General features: G+C 43.1%; 1 protein-coding gene across 8 annotated transcripts in view; it reads right to left on the reverse strand.

Annotated features, from left to right (window-relative positions):
* The window catches only part of FAM168A (family with sequence similarity 168 member A), a 228197-nt gene that overhangs the window by 192116 nt on the left and 23561 nt on the right, over positions 1-12520 (reverse strand). The window lies entirely within an intron of this gene.

Genomic DNA, 12520 nt, shown 5'->3' on the forward strand with positions numbered 1-12520 from the left:
TGTTGAGTTAAACGTGTTCGCGACAAAGCCATGCAGCACATGCTGCTGCGCTGACGAGCTTCTATCCAAGTATTCCTGTTCTTTTACCACCGCTAAGAAGCTTTGTTTGTGTTGTTTTGGGGGTTTTCAAGCCATCTTATGTATACTTCCCTAGGGGGGAATATACTACTGGGGTGGGGGGGACGGGGACGACACAACTATCTTTAAGAGGATATTTATTTTATTCTGAAGAGCTCTATAAAAATTTCCCACTATACAGGAAGCACAATCTGTTGCTGTTCGTACATTAATCCGGGCAAGCACTTGAAGGGCAGAAACACAATGGGGTGAAATTGTTACAGATAGCCTCGGGGTTATTCCAATACTTGAACAACTAGAATAACGGGGTAGAATTAAAAACGTAGGCCGAAGAATAGGAAACAGGCCTCACGATAAGATCGCAGCGCTCAAAAAGAGGGACATAAAACTACTGAAGAGGAGACAGTTGTTGAAATTAAAAATGAGCCTTGTAGAAGCGTAAGACGTATTTGCTAGCGCAGCCAGAAAACCATCCATCCTTTTCCACTCAAAAAAAAAAAAAATAATAATCAGCAGCAGGCAAATTATCTTTCTTCCATTTGGACAAGTAAAATTTCACAAGGTTACCGCAGAGAACAACCAAGAACTGGCAAGACGGAAGAGAGGCGAGATAATCTAATAGGCCTTTTCTATCTAACTTTTATGATTCCTATGAAAAATGACCTGAATAAGTGAAGTTATTTGCCCTTGTCCTCTTTGTTCATATTGAATTTAGTCATAAGGGAAATCCTGCCAAGGAGAGTGTGTTTTACTCAACTTACCATCCTCTGTGATTGCTCTATGAAGTATTAGGTACATGATAGAAAAGGTTACGGGGTCCTGGGGTGGGAATTTTTTTGCAACGGAAGGAGAAGGAACACCTCAGGTACTGGCCAGCAGAAAGAATTAAGACAACAGGAACCGATTAGATTTTTGTGTAGAGAATGTTTATCTATTAGTCCATGTTCAGAGGATTATATTCAACCCAAATGCAGTATGATTTTAAAAAAAAACATTAATTAAGTATTGAACTAACAGTTTCTTAAAACGTTTTCAGTGCCAAGTAGGTCACAAATAGCACTGGAGTCAGGAGCTCCATCTATCTGGTGCACAGACTCCATAATTGCAAGAGGCTGAGGCTTTTCTTTGAAGGGACAGTATTTTATTAGCCTGCTACTTTTGGACTCTCGCTGTTAATCATGCGGTTAGACTGCTACTCTTCTCACAGCAAAATGCGAGAAATAAGAACCTACTCTTTCAGGGTTTGCATTTGTTGTAGCTGACTGATACGGCACCTATCCTCACGTCACGCTGCAAGTCTCCTTTGCAGACTTCTTCCACGAAATACATCCCTAGCGCCAACATCTGCGCAGACAAAACTTGGGTCACGCACAGTGCAGACTGTGAACCATAAATAACGGGCAGAGAATTATGGTAAAACCCAGGTGCAGCCAGTCACAAGCACCACCGATCAATTCTTTTGGACTCGAACACACTGAAGTTGTTTTTCTAAAGCTATAAAGGCGAAGTGTAATTATGCAGGATCTGTTAAGTCTTGGAAATGCATTCCCTGCACATCCTGCTACATGTGCGAGCGGTGCTGTAAGATTCCAGTAAGAGGTTTTGACGTTCCTCTCTTACCATTCATTCCCTACCCCAAAACAAGAGACTGGGAACTAGCAGCTGCACGCTATTGTAATAAGCGGTGTCAAAAATGCCAAGCAAATGAGTAACACATGTCTGTGAAGCAGACCCTTTTCCTGAGCTGACCTCTGAGGCCGACCGGCTGCCCCTTTCCTGACAAAAGGATTGCAAAAAGAAAAACATCCCGACTACTGCTACGGGTAAGACACCGCGTCCCTTTTGGCATAAAGAATGTACATCGTGTGTTAGGGATAAGATCGGATCCAACTGCGGTAAGCACAGCTCAGCTCCGTAAATACTCCCATATCTCAGAAGTTTCCTTAAAAGCTGACTGGACTCCCACGGAGCAGGTCTCCGTTCCCTCACAGACAGGCTTTATTTTTTTCTTTTTTTTTTTTTTTTTACGGAGGATTTGCTAAAACACTGCTGCTGTAGTATCCCCCATGGATTTATTAAGGCTGTTCTTGGAATGAATGCTGGGAGATGAAGCCAGAGCAGAAGCCCTGACTCACCTACAGGTTTCCAGAGGTTGGATTTTTGTTGTCGTTGAAAAGATGGACACGCTCCTCTCCAGCTGCATCAGACATTACCATCAAAAGGCCTAGAAATTATACACGTTATTCCTTAACCTCTTTCACAGCAAGTTTCTCCTGACCCTTTACTTTGGACAAAATTATACACATTTTCAAAAACTAATTGTCTCAGACGCACTCCAATTACAAGTCTAATTATACTTTTCTAACTGTTGCCTGACTCGGTCTGAAATCAAACCATGCTTTTTTCTTTTATTCCATATTAAATTGGGCTGAAAGGCTTTCTGCAGTTCTATAAAGTTCAGAAGTAGATAAAAAGTAAGCATCTGAAGCTGCCGGGCCAAAACAGAAGAGCTTTCCAAGCGTACATCAACAGGACCTGTCAAGATTTAATGAATCTTAGACTCTGCTACCCTCCCTAGGAGGATGCAGGAGGGAGAAGGGTGAAAACATGCACCTTTCTCCCCTCTCTTCTTCGTCCTCCTGCATCTGAGCTTCCTCTCTTTGGGCATGAAATTTCGCTTGGTGGAAAGCACCGGCAGCTGGCTGCCTTCTCCCTGGAAAGAGGGGCCCCCCATGGTTCCTCACTCATCTCGGAACCGCTCTCATTTCCTCTCCTTCTTTCCCAGCCCTTCTGTAGTTGCCAGCTTCGGGCCTTACCCTGCTTCCCACCCACTATTTATCTAGCATCAGACTCTGCCCTGTCACTCCACCCTGGTCAGCGCAAGCCAAAGCTCCTTTCCTGCCGTTCTCCTGCCTGAAAGACAGCTCGTGCGAAGCCTCCACTTGTTTCAAACCTGCCAGAAGTAGTTTTCCCTTCTTTTCCAGGACTTCCTTAAAAAGGAGAAGGAGACCAATTAAACACTGTGAACATTTATAACGAATAACAATGGGCTCACCATTGCTTTGTGTCTCTACGTGAATATTAAGTGTTTCCAAAATGCTCCATTCCAAGGTTTGGGAGAGTTTTTTTCAGACAGTTTCCGGTTAAAACCGGATGATTATGTCAGTCACTCCTGACCTTGGATCCTGTAATCCAAGTCAGCTATTTTATATTTCGGGCGGGGGGGGGGGGGGGGGGGGTGGTTTGGAGACTGAACACATCTATATAAAAAACTTGCAACTACATATAAAGACAATCATTACAATCAAAGATATGGGTGTAAATGCCTTTAAAATATCTCGACCACTGTGCTCAAAGAACAGTAAACAATGGCTCAACATCCAGTTGGAGGCCAGGGGCTGATACTTGGGCTAGTGTTGTCCAAAAATTTCATCAGTTACTTAAATAACACCACCTTTCCTTCAGCAGATTTGCAGATGTGACCAGTGGAGCTTAAACTGAAAGAGACCTTGAGAGATCTGAGGTCTGGGCCAACAGAAATCTCACCGTTCAGCAAGAAGCATGAAGTCGCACACCTCCAACAGAATAACCACTACATCGGGACAGACTGGGCACGTACCCGCCCAGCAACAACCCGGCTGAAGGGGTTGTGTTCCAGCAGATATCAAGATGAACATGTGCCAGCCATGCGCGCTCAACTCTAATAAAGCAAACCCCACATTGAGCTATATTAGGAGGAATGTAGCTAGCAGGTCAAGAGAAATCATTAGTCATTGCTGGCCCCGACTTGGCACTCGTGAGGCAGCACCTGGGCAGGTGGGGACACACTTGTCCAGGAACCAACGAAAACCCAGCAGAGCTACCAAGAAGACTATACAGCACAGGACTTCAGAAAACAAGCTGAGGATGCCGGCCTTGTTTAATCTGGCCAAGAGGAGGCTAAGGACAAAGTAACCGCAGCCTGCAGCTACCTGAAAGACAGCTACAAAGATGCCAGAGCAACAGCGTCGTGGGGTGACCTCTGCTGTAGCCTCTTCTCAGGCACCCCAGAGCATTGTGCCTGACATGCTCAGGATCAGTCCGAATATGGGATGGAATCATAGAATAGAACCATAGAATCATTAAGGTTGGAAAAGACCTCTCGGGTCATCAAGGCCAACCCCCAACCCAACACCCCCAGGCCTCCTAAAACATGGCCCCAAGACCCACGGCTACACGGTGGTTGAACCCCCCCAGGGACGGTGACTCCCCCACCTCTCTGGGCAGCCTGTGCCAGGGCCTGACCCCTCTGGCAGGGAAGGCATTTTCCCTCACATCCAACCTAAACCTCCCCTGACGCAGCTTGAGGCCGTTCCCTCTCGCCCTGTCACTGGTGACTTGGGAGCAGAGACCAGCCCCCCCCTCACTCCAGCCCCTCTCAGGCAGCTGCAGAGAGCGAGAAGGGCTCCCCTCAGCCCCCTCTTCTCCAGGCTAAACCCCCCCAGCTCCCCCAGCCGCCCCCCAGCACACTTGTGCTCCAGACCCTGCCCCAGCCCCGCTGCCCTTCTCTGGACACGCTCCAGATGAAATCCAGGAAGGAGGGAATCCCTCATCCTTTGCAGCACGAACTGTGCTCAAGCGAACCTTCAGCAATGCCCTGTCAAAGCAGACTCCGCAAGTAACACTCCCTTCTCTCCCATCATTTATTTGTGACAGAGTTTAGCCCACAGGGACTGGAAGTGTGTATTTAGTTTACTACTCAGAATTTGTGTCATTTAATTTACTCATAATTAGCACAGATGATCTAATAGTCTTTTCTGACCTTCATTTCCACAAAACCCATTAAATTAATTATTCTTCTGGATCTGTACGCAGACTACAAAAGCTGGAGTCATTACAATTCCTATCCGGTTCCGTGCTGGGGTAAATGAGAAAATCGGACCCTTAAATTCCTGAAGAACTTGTAAGCAGCATTGCATTAATTGATCTCCTGGAACAACCACAGCTCTGTGAAGAAGAATGTCAACCACTTGTACAGCAGCCTTTGAAGCACCCCTCCGCAGAGGAAACAAGCCATCAGCCTAGACAAATTCACCGGCTGGGTTTTGATGGTTAGACGGATCACACGACAAACAGATCTGTGCGCTGCATTTCAAACAGATGCTGAAATTGCTTTCTGCTCCACAGCTTATACTCCTAGGAATCACTGGTGTCAATAAAGTGGAACGGCACCCGACTATTTTGCCTTCTCTGCGGTTGCTGTTATCGCTGCTGTGTAAGAAAAATACTCACCTTCTGACAAAGCGCGGGGCTTTTCTGCAGCCTTGTGTCGCTGACCTCAGTCCTACTGCTGCCCTGCTCAGCTCTCCCCTCGCACCGCCTGTTATAAAAACCTTAAAGTGGGTACATACATATTTGGGGATGCAAAATATTTGCTGCAAAATCCAAGTGCAAACAGAGCGCTTACACCTCTGAGCAGAAAAGGAAAAAAAAAAGAAGCATCTTTCGTTTGAGTGAGCTTGATGTTTATCTTCTACTCCAAACTGAGACAGGTTCGCACTTTTATGTACCCTGTAGTTTTCTGAAACAGTCCAAAAGCATTGAAGACATCATCTACCTAACGATGAGGGAGAAAAGGCTTATTCTGCAGGACCTGAGGATCCCAAACAGTCGGATATCTGCACCAGGCCCTGGTTCTGCTTACCCACAGGATGTGCTTACCCAAGCCCCAGGACAGCACTCCTCACCGGTAGCTATCGTCTCCCGCCTGTGCGCGTGGTGCAAAATTACAGTGGGTGAAGCAGCGAGGACAGGGATGCCACAGGGGCTGAACCACCCAATGGTCAGAGGACGGAGCCGAGATCTCTCCTGGCCAGTGGGGATGAGGCACAAACGCTTTGAGAATCTAGTCTACAGCAGCCAGAAACCACCCTGTCAATTCATAACCTGCTGTTTTGAGAGAGGCCTGTTGTTTTTCTCAGGAATCCATCAGATGGAAAGTAGCTCTATTAAGGGTAAACACTTGTGCATCCCACACTATATTAAACTGAATTCTGGTTTCCAAGGGAATCTTAGAATCTTTATGGTTGGAAAAGACCTCTAAGATCATCAAAAGCCCAACCGTCAAACCAAGTTGATGTTTAGGAAGGAATTTTGACATTAGTTACTGGCACACATCATCGTTGAAATGCATCCTTCTCTGTTTCTTACATAATAAAAAATTAAACAAAGAATCTCAAATTACTAATTAGATATCATTGTTTAAATAAGCGTGCACAGAAGCAACGGCCAAAATAAAGGAGTTCTCATTTTAAAAATGGAAAGGCAACAATTTACGACTAATATTTGAAGGGTTCATACTGAATTTCTTTATGAAATCAGAAGCACAAAGAAAAAAGGCAACTTTACAATCAAATGTTTGAGAATCATCAATCTGGGATCCTTGACTTAAATACAATTCAAATCAGCAATACTAACAACTTGATTCAAATCAATCTACTGTATTAGCAAATAGGTACGCTGCCAGCTTAACAGGTAATATTTGTCATCCCAGCTTTCCCAGGCAAAACTTGTACCACTTCATTGTACCTACGTGACTCCTTTGCACACTGGGAAAGCTGTAGGATGCAACGGGCGAAACGGAGCCGTGCGTCCGCCGCCTCAGGCAGACAGCGCTACGTTAGCTGTCCCACATGGGCACAGGTGATTTTCAACGATCCAACAAATTTCAGTTTTTCATTATAAGCAAACCGAGAAGATTCAATACAAACTGAAGATTCAGCAGCGCTCGCCCAAGGAAATTCCTGCACGTCACAAACTTACTGCTTCATTAAGCCACAAGTATGGCATTTACGCCCAAGAACGATACAACCTACGGGCATAAAATAAATACACGGGTACGGCAAAGCAAGTAGAAAACTTAAAGGAATCTTGGACTTATTTTCTAACATTTGTTCAAGTCAGCACCTCAACGTGATGGAAATGGCACGTTGTCCTCTCCAGTACCTCCTCAGCCAGGAGAGGTGCCGTGGTCCTCCCAAAGCCCCAGCGTGCGCTTCCAGCTCTGCTCCGCACTAACAGCCCTTCTTACTCTCACGCGAGCTATTTGTACTTCATGACAGGCACAATTCTTGCTTCCCGTGTCCTGCGGCCGTCTCACATGTGCAGACTGGCTTTTAGCAAAAACCCCATCATTTCCTTAAATTAACAGGAAAACTAATCTCTCTCCAGAAAAAAATGAAGGGGCATCTGAATCTGAAGGAAAGATGAAGAGGACGACAAAATAGCAAGCTTTGATCTACAGAACACATCTATAAAAGTGGGTAAAGGAGGACAGGCAAAAATAATCACTTCCTCTCCCAGCAGACAAGACTCCAAGATCCCCTATGCCAAATAAATAGGAAATTTTAAGAGAAATTCAATATTTAAAATGCATTAGGGCTACTGCAGCCCTTTCTCATATAAAATACAATAATCCTAAAAATAGAAGCAGTCCAGCTTCCCTGACAAGGTTATTACTTAAGTATTTGCACAATCATTTTTCATCTTTGATGTATTTCGGTAGGAAGAGGAATAACTTCTAATCTGCCTGCAAGAGCAGCATCACTCACGACCGCAGCCCGGAGAGGGAACAGGGAGGAACAAACCTTAAGGAGCTCTGGAAATCCTGCCTGTGCTGGCAGTGGTGGAGATGGGCCACGTGGGATGGAAGAGAGGAGATATTCCAGTGGCACTTCTTGCTTTCGTCCCCCACAACTACATCCTCTCGTGTCTCAGGCTTACGGCCTCACCCTCATTCAGAAATGTCAAATAGCAAGCTGTGCATGCACAGGCAAACCCAAGGAGAGCAGCGAGATCAGCCTAGATCCTACCACAGCAATCGCTACTTTCTAAGAATATCTCAGAATACAGCCAGAGGTGGGTTTAAAGCAACATAAGTGAATTTTCAGGGCAGATGGCAGTTTCCTATTTTCTAGCACTTCCCCATTTATCCTGACTAGAGATAAGCACAGCATAACAACACAGTTTTAGCAACTTCTTTAAAATTCTTCCCATTTCAACATAGGTCAACTGATTGGGCAAGTAAAACAGAGCATATGTTTATGGCCTGAAAGTGTCAGATACCGAGTAGCCTCATAATCCAAATTATTCTATAAGGAAAACAACATAAGGAAGGCAAAAAGTATTTGAAATAGGATGGTAAGTGCTAAAATCCAACTCTACCACCCTTCCCCTCTGAGAATGCAGCCATACACACAGCGTCTGTATACAACAGGAAAAATTAAACAGGGTGTAACGACAACAAACAATGAAAAAGCGAATCTATTCAGATCCTCCCACCATCGAATTCCTTTGACGGTGAGTGCTGGAATGAATATAAATCCAAAGTAGAAAAATCAAGAAGATACAAGATGTAGGGTCACTGCCCCTTCTTCCCTTTGCTTCTACTTACTACCTCAGGCACTCGAGGACTTCAGCACATTATAAAACTCAGTCCTTACCACTACTTCTAAGTGGCACCAACGCCAAAACCCAGAGCTACAGGGATTTTTCTTCTACATAACTGATCCCTGCAAAGGTTTTATCCAAGATGACTAAAAAAAGCCTTGCAAGGGAAATATCGATCATTCCGTTTCAGGGATATGAAACCCAAATATCCAGACAAGCTACAGGTCTTGCTCAAAGTCATACAAGAAGTCAGCTCCTGTGTCGTGCACAGTCCATGTCTAGGTCCCTGCTTTTGTCTCTCTCTTGTCTCAATGGAGACTCTCTTCATCCTAATCTCAAAAAAAGTCCCTTAGCAGACTGCAAGAGAGTTCATTTCCAAGAGATAAACACATAATTTTGCCTCTGACAACAATTTTTTATACTGAAATACTCTATTGAACAAAGGAATTTTCCACAATTAAAGGCTTTGAAAGCTCTTCAGCTGGTTCTTGCTAAGTTTTAAATGGTACTGCTCAGGACTAACTGCCCAAGCAGAGCTCAAACAACTGCAAAGTAGCAAATAACCACAGGGGTGAGCCCAAAAGTTTCTGCAAGGTTTTCATGCAGACCTGTTGGTCAAGGAGAGAGGAAAAAAACAGGTGGAGAAAAAGGAAGAATCTAGTTAGTGTGGCTGAATGACTATTAAAAATGGGAAGTTTGGGGGTTTTTTCCAGTTCCATAGGTAGCTCTACTGCCTAGTGCTGACTAAAACTGGTTAATCCCCCTGCAGATATTCAGCACTATGTGGGCTACAGCAATTCAATCCATAATTCGTATCGTTTACTCATCTACCTCCTGCTTTGGGAAGAAGAACGGAGAGAGACATGACATGGGGAAGAATTTTCTCCTTCTTTCACTCTCATTTCCACCCTCCCAAAAGAAAAAAAAAAATATGGAAGAGGCTGAAGAATCAGAATCACAATTAATCCCAGTTTTAAGAAGAAATTACTGCTTTTTTCCAGCAAAAGAAAATAAAGAAGGACTGATATGGTTTAGAGGGGGGTGACTAGAAGTGTGTGGCCAGATCAGCCAAAAAGCAGAGGTGGTAAGTGGGTGTTCTGACTATAGCATCATCCCCTGCAGCCCCCCAAGGGCAACCGTCTTCCACACAAGCCTCTGGCACGCGCACTCCCAAAAAGCAAGTCTTGCATATAATTTTTTAAAGTTAAAGATAATATTTTACCTTTTCAGTTACCAGTTTGGAAGAACAGGGAAACGCATACCCTGTTTGAAACTTAAAACAACAATGAAAATTGCTTAGGCGCTTCAAAACCCTACATTGCTGAACTTGAAAAACTTCTTAAATAAGTCTGCTAAATGGGGAAGTTGGCTATAGGAAAGAAAAGTGCTTAATTAACACTATTCTGAATCAACTAGGCTACGTTTTCTTACTGAGCAATTACTATCGCTATTAGTAGATGATAACTAGCTGGGGGTCATGTCATGGAATGCTCCAGTACGTGAAGTATCATGCATTTAGCTCGTACGCAATTAAGACCATTTCATTGTCTCATCAGGTTCCCTGTGACACCCAATTAAGTAATAACACAAGGAAAGTGCTCTTAATTAATGAGGAAAATCCTCTGCAAGCTAGACACAGGTGTGCGTATCTTAAGTAGAGCCTGAAATAGTTGAATAGATCATTTAAGCTTTATTAAAAAAAAAAACCACTCAAATTTGTGTCTAATTAACTCAATAGCAGGATTCTTTTTTATTTCTTCCAAGGGGGTTACATGTCTTCACGATATTCAACAATCAAGTGGTTTATAAAAGATTAAAATTAAAACTAACACTTGGAGTGAAAGAGCGGTTGCAAGCGATCACAATTTGCACATCGTCGTTCCTGTTTTTTTCACAAATCAGTTTAAAAGATCTTTCTTCTTGGCAGCATTTTCTCAAAGCCAGCCTCCTATACTGGGATCGAACGAGCGCATCTGTACTTATGTCTAAGCAGATGGTTTTTAGCGTACTTTAAAACATTATCTCGACCAACGAAAAAAAACACCAACGCGAGGCCATATAACGTATCCGTTGCCTCTGTCCCATACAGTTACAGGATCGCTAATGCGCGATGGACAGTTACGAGTCAGCTGAAGCAAAGCTGGCCCATCCAGCAGATCCAAGCTTAGCTGGAAAATGCAGAGAGACTTGTACCGGGCCAGGGGCTTTAGCCCGGTTTCTTTCAACAGCCATACATTTTTCTTCCTTCTTTGATCAGAGATGCATTGCTATTCTCACACTACAAAAGAATATTTCCAAACCACAAAACATAAGCAATAGTAATGCTCATCTCCTGGTATGGTATTTTCTCCTATTTATTTGTTTTCCTTTGTATGCCATCTACTCAATACAAAGATCTCTTCAAAATGGGGAAAAGGGTTTCATTTGTGAAACTTTTACCCAAATCGTATACCCCCCTTACGAATTGCAGGCATGGATGTTACTTTTCTAAGATGCAAAAAGATCTTTTCAATGTCTAATCTTTTTTATATATATATATATGCATATATATGTCTATGTAAGCATAAGGCCATCCCCAAGAGTTGGTATGTGCATGTATTTGCACATATACAAACAGTTAACTTCAAAAACCGGTTGAGGACAGATTTATAGATACCATCTGAACCACTCGCATAAAACTGTTCTTCCTCTGCCCAGCTATGCTATTTTTGGTTGAGCTCAATGAAACCCCATCATAGCCAGCAATGTTAGATTAGTCAGTGCAACATCTTTAACGTTTTGTGATGCCTGTCAAAGACGATGTTGTACAGAGGCTACAACAACAAAAAATGATACTAGAAAAAGTCAGAATATCATCCTAGGTCTGTCTCTTACACGCTTCGGTAAGCAGAATGGCAAAATTTAACTGCAAAGAATGACATTTCCATCAAGTACAGTAGCTTTGTACCCAAATTTCTCCAGCTAAATAAAGTGGACGTGTGCGTTTCAATGCATTAAATGGATAGAACCATTCTTTATAGCTGTAAATTAAATCGCATATATTGTATGCATATATATGTGAGATATATATAACTGTAAATTTTGTAAGTTAAATTGCGTATCCGTGACGTGCAGCCGGTATGACCAGCTTCAGTAAAGGTTATCTTCTACTTTCCGTTGCTTGGTTTCAGTGACACTGCAACCTGAATAAATTTGAATTGTTCAAGCAACCTTTTTCTACCTTTGGTGTCTGATTTGTAATGTATTTTGCAGGACTTCAACCCTCAGAAGCTGGAACTGGTCTGCTTCTTCTGAGACTAAGAAGGTCCAGATCTCACCTATTTTGTATTCAAAATTTGGTTACACGAGTTGCCCAAAAGGTGAGGCAAAGTTAACAGACATCAAAGACGTGTTTTTAACTACGCTCATAAAAATCAGCCCTGATTGGCCAAATTATGCACGTTGGAAAACTGCAGCTTTTACAGGTTAATTTGCACAATTAAACACAGAGTATTTAATCTTCCTACTCCTCCACTCAGGCTTTTTACGTGCGCCAGCAAGAGGCACCTACTCCATCCCCACAGGCTCAGTACGCAGGGTCTTTGCAACTCCCAGTCGTTATGTTCTTTGGTACCCAGGATTCAAGATTTTTCTAATCTCAGCATCCTCCAACCTCAAATAAAATAGTAAGAAACATCAAATAGCATGAGTCCCTTCTAACAGTTAGTTTGCACAAATAGTATCAACTTCACACTGACTGTTTATGTTAGAGCTGTGTTTCCTATTTAGAAGTCTTATTGATAAACATAGTTCCATATTATAATTTTTTATTTTTCCTATTTCTAGTTCATTAAAGCCTGGCATAAGTATACACTTGTGATTGCAAAGCCACGCAACAAAAAGAAATCCCAGAACCGATAGCACATGGTATTTTAGAACCGTTGTTTCATACCCACTCTTGTTTTTTTTCTGGGACACCTATCTTAATCTGTTTAAGAACCGAATTCGCCTTAAGAGTGAACCAAAGCCGCTGTCT

Source organism: Phalacrocorax carbo, chromosome 1 (assembly GCF_963921805.1).
Source record: "Phalacrocorax carbo chromosome 1, bPhaCar2.1, whole genome shotgun sequence".
NCBI lineage: Eukaryota > Metazoa > Chordata > Aves > Suliformes > Phalacrocoracidae > Phalacrocorax > Phalacrocorax carbo.